We start from the raw sequence: 9,484 nt of genomic DNA on the forward strand, positions 1-9,484 counted from the left end.
AATATGACGCTACAGTGACGCAATGAGGACAGGAGGGACATTATATGGGCCGGAACTGCAAACAAATATCTGTGTCTCAATTGCACATCAACATTCAAGTGATATGATCAAATAAAACTAGTGGCCTCCTTCCGATTTCCCAGTCATGTTTTATGGTTGTCGCTCAGTCCGCTGGCCCCCAATCGCACATACAAGATTCTGTCACGTCATAGACACGTCGCCATGAAGGTAAAGCCGCCACTTCTTCATATTTTCCCTGGTATCTGAATTATTTGATCGATTTTCGTTAAAGCCACCATCATTCTTAAAGGGGAAAAGCAGCTTTTTTAATGAGCAGAACTTGTATTTTTTCTTCATGTACTCTTCAGATGCCCCTTCCCCCCTTACCAGTATGCCCATCCAACCTCTTAGTCGCACCAGACAGGCAGACCGCACCGTTTTACAGCGAAGCGGTTTATGGCTAGGATTCCGGAGTTTTTTTGTCATCAAAGGCCTCCCATTATTCTCCAATTATCCCGGTCCTGTGCTAACAGCGACCAATTTATCCCCGCAAACATCTTGATCTCATCTGCCCACTTAAATTATAGCCGCCCCATGCCATGCTTGCCGTCTCTAAGTATTCACTCTGTTGCCCTTAATGACCAACGACTAACCTGCCTTCGCATTACATGTCCTGCCCACGTCCATTTCTCCTTCTTGATTTCTACTAATATGTCCGGAACACGCGTTTGTTCCCTGACCCACTCCGCCCTCTTCTTGTCCCTTAATGATACACCTATCATCTTCCGTTCCATTTCTCGCTGAGTCGACCTCAATATAAGTTGAACCTTTTTAGTTAGCCTCAGAGTTTCTGACCCGTAGGTGATTACCGGTATCCGTCAACAAATTAGGCCTAAAAAAACGCTTCGGGGCGAAGCCAACTTTATTGCGTAGGGTAAGCATACAACGGCTGTAAATCTCGTTTTATTAAAAATAATTTTGTTACGAGTGGCCGATAAAAGACGACTTTATAATTGCAGCAAATTTCGTTTACTTTTCATGGTTAGGGTGTTCGCAGTGAAGTTGCAAATTATGTGGAATGTACGTTTGGTAATGAATACAGTAAAATGGCGGCAACTCTGGTGTAAGCAAAACTTTCCCAAGAAAAACTTTATGAAAACTGCCCGTAGGGCGGCAGTATTGTTGCGCCGAGATTTATTTTCCCTTCACAATTAGTTATCTCACAGTGACGTTGTAAACATTACGAGATTTCTGTCTGCTGTCGTACACAGGCTTTAGTGAAAGGAAAATGTAATGCTCTTTTAAAACTGTAGTCTCTAATAAATATTACCAAATGATGAGAAAAATAAATACGCGTGCAATTTCTAGCCTTGATTTTTATCTGTACCTAAAGGGGCCTTACAGACAAAATACCGGCTGGGTTCTTCCGAAAGCTTGCCTCTTTAATATCATACTGACACCTCTTTTCACGTAAACTTCGCCCGAATAAGCGATACAATCAGGAAAAAAATAGGAATGGGAAATGCGATTCACTTGCTCATTTCCCGCACCAGAACCTAGGACGTATTGGCTGAGGTGGGTAAAATCAACTGCAAGTAAGGCGGGGTTTATAAGCTTCCAAAACGAGCTATTTTCGCTGAAATGTAATTCAAATTCATTTTATAGCAGCAACAATTGTAAGGTAAACAATGGAAGCTACCAAACTACACGTAAACATAGAAGTACCAGTACGTACTGCTCTTGGTACAGCGCGAACTATGTTTATTTTACAGCTAAACCTGAATGTAATGAACCCCTATATAACGAATTCCTGAATTTAACCCAATTTTTCTATTCCCCGTAGCCAGCCCCATTGAAGCCCATGTGTTCGCGACCTCTATGCAACGAAGGCGTTGCGACGGTTAACCTTGATGTAACAAATTCGCTACCCTGATGGGCCATTGTTTTTTGCACTTTTTCAGAGAAATGCAGAAATTTAGCGAACTTTGCCCGCACCGCGACCTACCGTTCGTCTTCAGTGTGAGAGCGGCGTGCAGTCACGCGTGCAGTCACGCGTCTCCACTGACATCTGTGGTGCCGGTTCGTCGGTAATGAGTTCTGCTGCCAGAAAACGAAAAGTTATGTCTTTTCAAGACAAGATCGCAACTTTTCTCAACCGGCGAGAAAGAAGAACGTCGCCACTTGGTACAGTATCCCAGCTGTAGCACCCTCTCAACCATTTTGAGTGCGGCCAAGAGCCCTAAATTCACAAAAAGGAGCCCCTTCAGCACAAGTTTGGTCCTTGCACCGGGTTAAGGCACCGAAAAGTGTCAAAAGGCAGAAGTGATACTTAAGTTACGTTTACGAATACGGGGGTAAGCGACCTTGCATTTTGGGGGTGCCGTGTAGTTACTAAGTTCGTGGGAAAGCAGCAGGCCTAAATCACGCAGATGTTCACTCTGAAATAAATATTTTTAGGGTGAGTTACACATCACGGATGTCTAGCATTTTGGTTTCATTTCTGCTTCATTTACGCGAGCCTTAACTCGAAACCTGCTTGTAACGAAAACCTGCATGTAACGATAAATTGTGAATTGCTGTAAACTTCGTTATAGCCAGGTTTAACTGTAGCTGCACAGCAGCCCGGTGCTTTGAGTTGCCTCACACGGCACTGGCCGATTGGCGCAAGCAGCATTGTCTTACGTGACCCTGTTTGTCGAGCATACGACGTGTTTCACGAAACTATTACTACCTACCGCACCAACAACAACAGGTCGAAATACGTTCAGAAACAAAACAAAGGCGTACAGCAACCCTGTACAGTACTGTGGCACATTATAGGAGGACTGACGGTAAAAACAAGGCGCTCCGCAGTTCGCCGCAGACTAAATAGCGCACTAACGTTGGTTTGAGGGCTTGTCTTGGTTACGTCATCGCCGGCGTCATGAAATGCATGACATGGCGGGAGAAGCAATATTTTAACTTAACTTGACTAATTTCTCAGTGTATAAAGCACCGTCTGCTGCCGGGCAAGCGCTGGGGGCACTAAAAAACACGACATCTTTCAAATAAAGCAAACTTGTATTTTTGGGGCACGACCCCTTTCATACAGCTTCACTGGTCATTTACCTTCAGAGAGTAGAATGGCTCCAAATTATTTACCATCTTCCGATTCACCCTTCCAGCCCAAGCTAGCTTTGACTCAGGTTCCTGCTTCATTCAGTTTCGCTGTGTCGTGTTTTATTTTTGCAGGCCACGAGACCTGCACAGACAAAGGCTCATTACTAGTTTGAGCGTATCAGCACACCAGTCAATGGCTTTGATTATCGCTCTGTTGTGTCTAGCACATTTTCACTCCAGCTGTCATTTCCAGTATCTGGCACACGTCATCTGAGTTGCTTCGTTTGTTTGTACACGTGAGCATAATGTCCTTACGTGGAAGGTTCACGTCTCGGGGGTGGATAGCAAGTGTATTTAACGCTGCTGGAGCGCCTGTCGACCAGCGGCGCTCGGCGGTATAACGTCCGAGCAATTGTTCTGCTGGACAGCTCAATAAACGTCACGGAGGAAACAAGATTTCTCCGTGTTTTACCGCGGTGAAACCACGTTTGCCGAGCGAAAGCTGTGTATTCGTCCGTAGAGCACGCAATGAACCCGCACAAAAAGGCACTGCAAAACAGAACACAGCCTCCGCTCGGCGCAATCGGCGCTGCAGTCGCCATAAAACCTGGATGCAGCCAGCTCTCTTTACATCCCGTTTTGATGGTACGCGCCCTTACTCTTTCTTCCTATCCCCCTCTCCGCACTGGTGTACTTGTAACAAAGGAGCGACCAGACGCTTTCACTGCGCAACATTACGAGGACCTGGCATGAAGGTCAGATTGGCTCAACGCAGTTCCAGATGTTTTCTGGGTTTATAATTGGAAGAATAGAGCTTTCGCTCCAATATAGTGGCGCAAGCAACAAAACGCGTGGCTGGGCAACGCTCACGATGGGCAGCGCGTGCCGTTGTAAGGTTTCGCGTTCGAAACGCATCGTCTGCTACCGTTCATAACCGAGCGACGCTTTCCTTGTTTGAGCGCAACCAGTCGCATCCACCGTAGTGAAAGGACTTGCAATTCTACCCGTCACTGCGTGTGCCCTAACCTGAAAGAATTGCTTCGGGGGCGTCATTAGGGCGAGGGGGATATTTTATAAACAATGAAGTCACAAGTAATGCAAACAGGGGAGCGGTTGCGGAGCTATACCACAGCACTGTGTTGGAGCGCAAGATGCAACAAAATAGCGCAAACAGCGCGCGCGCGCGCGCGCAGAACGAACTGGCAGTTTTACTACACCATAGTCCCGATGGTCCAACTGCAATACAAAGTCAATAATCTGTCACCACTGTCATCTCGCCGATTAAAAAGCACTATAAACCAAGCGCTGTGCCTGCACTGTAAGTAGAGTGAACATACCTACCTTTTGTAACACAACAATTGGTATTTTTAAAACAATCACGATGTATACCTATCAGGGTGTCGAACAGGAACAGGAACCGAACCGAAAACCGGAACCGAACCCGAATTTTCGCCCGGAACCGGAACTGAACCGGAACCGTATGTTTTCCGCCATTTTGGAACTGAACCCGAACCGGAACGAATCGAAGGAACCGTTCCGAACCGGTTCCGGGGCCTCAACACTGTAATTTCAAGTTTTCAATTTCGGTGCCCTACCTTGAGTCTGAAGATATTTTTACCATTCACCAGACGGCACCACGAAATATTTTCATAGTCTGCAGTTCCCTAGGCTCATAAGGTTCTCTTCTTATTATAACCCTCAATTTAATGTAAAGTTGTCCGTATATAATATCAGTTTGCGTTAGGTACTGCCCATATCCCCAATTATCTTTTACATTTATAATGTCTTAAGTTAGAACGCATATTCCGAGGTGACATATCATGAATATATTCGTCATGGTTTCTATCTACATGGTGTTTAAAATCGTGTGAAGTTTTCAATGTGTTGTTAATTCGAATGCACCCATTTCCGCTTTTGGAGGTCTTCAGGGACACCATCAACAATAAATCCACATCTCCCACTTCTTTTAGTTTGAGTGGGCAGTTATATACAAACAGCACTGAGTCACAAACACTCACAGTTCTCTACGTATTGGTCGACAACCCAATGCTTTCGAACAAGCGTGTTTTTCAGTTTTTTATCTGACGTCAGGTATTTACAGCTTCTTTCATATCATGCATAATCACCCTGGCCCTATGCACGAGCCATCTTCATGGACTCGCTTCACTTTTGTTCTTACTGAGACAATTTATAATTTAATTGCACATATGTTATCAAATAACTGATCTGTGGCGCTCTTTGCCCTTGTTAGCCTTGCGCCATTAAACTCAAACCATCATCATCACCAGTTCTCTACATCACCATAATTTTTTTCTTGTACAGTGCCGTCTTGTCTTTTGGTTACTGCTCTAAGGGAACATGAGAAGTGAAAAAAAGTCGGGGCCTTCTCATTTCCACTTTTAAAGTAGATGCGATAGCATTTTCATGTTATCTTCAATCTGCTCAACCTTAAAATTAAGGGGCGCATGGATTAAAGTCGATTAATGCTGATTAGCGGGTAGACTGGGGTGCGTTAGTGAGATGAGTGAATGAGCTAATGGGAATTAGTTGGACTGGTGTTTTGATTAATTAGGATTAGGTGAATTAGCGGGTCAGTTACGGTGGATTGGAGGGTCGGGCCAAACATGAAATTTTAGGTTTCTTTGACATTTAGAAATTTTGCAGAGAGAGAGAGAGAGAGAGAACAATCTTTAATGAAAACTGGCGATGTCAGCCCAGCTAAGATGCCTAGCTTGCTACGCCAGATGAATGCGATGACGATGATGATTATAATGATGAAGAGGAATACATATGATTTTAACTAATTACAAAGTCTGATCAAGAGATGTGTCTTTTAGGTATGCCAATAAGGCTTTCGTTGCACGAGCGGCACGTTTGGAAGAGTTCCAAGGACCTAATACGTCCCCCAGTTCTAGTTTTGCGGACAGTGTCATAGGATATACGCCTTTCCGGGTACACAGTTGTGCAGTCGAATACTGGAATATCAAGAGTAGTGGCCCTGAGAAACGACCTCACTTCAGTGGTGCATAACTTACCACCAGACGTATCGAATGAATACGCGGCAGCAACTGTGCGGGGCGCAGGTCTATCATTCACAATAATTGCTGCTTACATTCCGCCTGGCGTGGCATTAAATTCAAACAGCCTAGAAGCATCATCAGCGCCACCCCAGCCCCGCATATTTTGACTGGAGATTTTAACGCTCACCACCCCTCCTGGGGCAGTATAAAAACAACTGTCAAATGGCGGCGCCTCCTTGACACTGCTCAAATTTTGCAGCGTTCTCCTTCTCGACCAATCAGGAAATTTAGTTACGCACAAAATAGCCGGAAAGTTATGTGACGACCACCTGAATGCTATAAAAGGTCTTTCTTTATACACGTATAGCGCTGTTAGGTTGTTTCTCGCGTAAGATTGACATTTCGCACAGAAGTTAATAACTAATTGCTAATGGATATCTTAAATTCACCGAATGATTTTCCAAACATGTGTATATATGAGATAAGAATGTAGGAAGCAACGGAACTGGAAAAAATTGAGGAACGATCAACTGGTTTGATGCGAAAGAAACACGATAGCATTGTTCAATACCTTCTCTTTCTTTGTGGTACCGTTGTGCAGCCTTCCACAGATCTAGTATCCCATCCCGCGAACACAGCCCCCTAAAAGCTGAGGAAGCGGCGATAGCGCGTGCGCTTAGCCAAAGCGGCGCCAAAACTCTCATAACAAACTTCTAGCAGGTGTGGCGCAACTTTGCCAATGGTCGATTGCATGTCACAACACTTCGAGCGATAAATCAGAGTCCACCAACGAGACCAGCCAGGATTGTATGGGCACCAGCTCAGACTGGCATCTCCGGCAAACAGGATCACCAACCTCGTGGCTCGAGATTTTACCCGCTTCGCGAGCGGTGATGAAGCCGAGCGCGAGCGCATGCATCCTGTAGTCACCTACCAGAAAATTACTCAGCACTATATATGCTGTCGCGTAGAACGCATTACTCCACGTACAAATCACTACCAATTAACCAGGAAAGACTATTCCGCGCCCTGCTGGTTAACACGTTCCCGCACACAGCCAGACTTCACCTCTTTGACCGGACATTATTCTCACCACTTCGCCGCTTCTGTGGAGAGCCAGAGAACCTCTTACTAATAGTAGGCGGATGCGACAAGTCTACCCTAGATACGCCCAACCTCCAGCTTTTGAAAGGGTGGGAGAGAGCCTTGGCCAGCTCCGGCCTTTCTTTCTAATCGGCCTGTTTGCAGATAAAAGATTAGCAGAAGGAAATCGCTCTAAACGCCACCAGCACCGTAGGATGTTGACGCCGACGCCGGACTGTTTTTGACTTCTAAAGCCCTACTAATGATTTCGTGGTAAAGCTAAAGCGTCATTGAAACAAGGGGTGCATAAAAAGCGTAGTAAACCAACCTATTTATTTACAATGCAAAATTTGTTGCTTCATTGTGCGAAAATAGGGGTGCGTTAGCGCGTGCCTGCGTAGACATTCGATGGATAAAAAAAAATGATAGCGGGCGCGCAGGCTCTCCTGCACGCCAAAAAGAATGCCCGTTTCACAGAAAACTACCTTCCCGCCTGCTTGCCAGGTAGGCGATTCCTGAGAGGATGTGTGATTTGGGGACGCGGGGTGGTCCGTCACGAGACGCCCTGGGGGAGAGGGGGTACTCAGTTGCAAAATGCCGCACCATGGCGACAATCGAGGGTACCAAAACACGATTGTGGACGGACGGGGTCGTCTTCTTAGTAGGACATGGAAATTGGCAGCCTGCAGGGAGGCTGCCCATTGCCAGAAGATTCTGGCGAGGATGCACGGGGGGTAGGCGTCGGAGGCACTGGGGTGCTGCCCACTGGCCAAGAGGCTACATGTTTGCCTTCCAGAAGACTGTGGCGAGGATGCGTTATTTGGAGACGATGTGCGGCCCGTCACTGGTCGGCGGAGGGAGTGGACACAGGGTGGTACAGCGGCGGCTATATAGAGCCATGCGTTAGAGCGCAGCCCTGAAGCGCGCGCCCCTGTGGTTTCGCGTAGTCCCTCAGCGTCAGCCTCGTTGCAACCGAGAGAACGAAGACGCAACCGAAGATAGAGCGAGCAGGAAATCGGAGGATGACAGTATGACGAACGTATAAGCGGGAGGGCGGAACTCCAAGACCGCGCGAGACGTGCTTCAGGGCGACGACGCCTAACGGGATTACGGTAGAGTACCCCGCGCGCCATCGTGCATTTGCTGATGACGCGATCGCTTTTGAGACACAGCAGCTATGCGCCGTTGCCGAAAAGACTAGAGTTCACGCTGCAGTGAAATTTCGCATTAGCGAGTATCGCAATCGTCCGGTAATTTTTTTTTTGTTTTTCAAGAAAACAACTGCGGGTATGAAACTGCAGTGTTATGAGCCAAGAATAAAATAAAAAAAATGAACAAGATTCAATTAATAAAGATACACTTGTGGCCATAAAGAGTAATGCTTTCACATTCATACAAATACACGCCTTAAGTGTACCAGCGAATTTTTTATTTCGCTTCAGTTAATGTTGTAATCGTGGAACTACCATAGAAAACATTTTGCAGTAGATTGTACTGTTAAAGGATCTCTTCAACACTTTCGATCAATTCTTTCACTCTTTTCTGCGCATCTGCAAGCACTGCGAAGCTATAGCTATAACACAGAGCAGCAGTCAGGTGATTTGCTCGTCACAGCAGATACACGTTCAGTTTCTGCTTTGCTTTTGTGGCTTTCTTTTTAGAATCGAAACTTAAGGAAAGCCGAAAAATAGCCGCTACACCACTGTAATGACGTCATTACAGCGGTAGAAGAACGCCAAGACTTGGAAAGAGAGAAAAATATTTTAAGCAAGTTTCTAAGTTATCTGATGTGGACAGAGCAGTAATTTTTGTCTGAGGCTCTTTGCGACCCCGTGATCTTAGTACTCGATGTCTAGGTTGACTACTTTCTGCAAGCATTGAAGATTTAGAAAAAAGTTGATAAAAGTGTTGCAGGATCGCTTTAATTTGGCCAAAACAAAACATTTGCACAACGAAACTTGACGAGGGAACTAATACCGATCACAAAAAAATTAACAAAAAAAAACATGCCTGCATTTTTTTATTCCGAACCCGTTTGAACCCGTTTGAACCGGTTCGAACCGGTTCGAACCGGAACGGAATGGTGCTCTGGAACCGAACCCGAACCGAACCCGCAAAGCTTTAACCCGAACCCGAACCGAACCCGAAAAAATTCCGGTTCGACACCCTGATACCTATATAAGCCTCTAGCTTCGCGATCGCTGCGCCAGGGGCACTGCGTGGCTGATAGGGGCTCGTGCAGTATTTTGGTTCTCTTTTGCTTCTTTTAGATGCGAAGCATC

Source organism: Haemaphysalis longicornis, unplaced genomic scaffold (genome assembly GCF_048455015.1).
Source record: "Haemaphysalis longicornis isolate Haplotype H1 unplaced genomic scaffold, Haemaphysalis longicornis Haplotype H1 scaffold_336, whole genome shotgun sequence".
NCBI lineage: Eukaryota > Metazoa > Arthropoda > Arachnida > Ixodida > Ixodidae > Haemaphysalis > Haemaphysalis longicornis.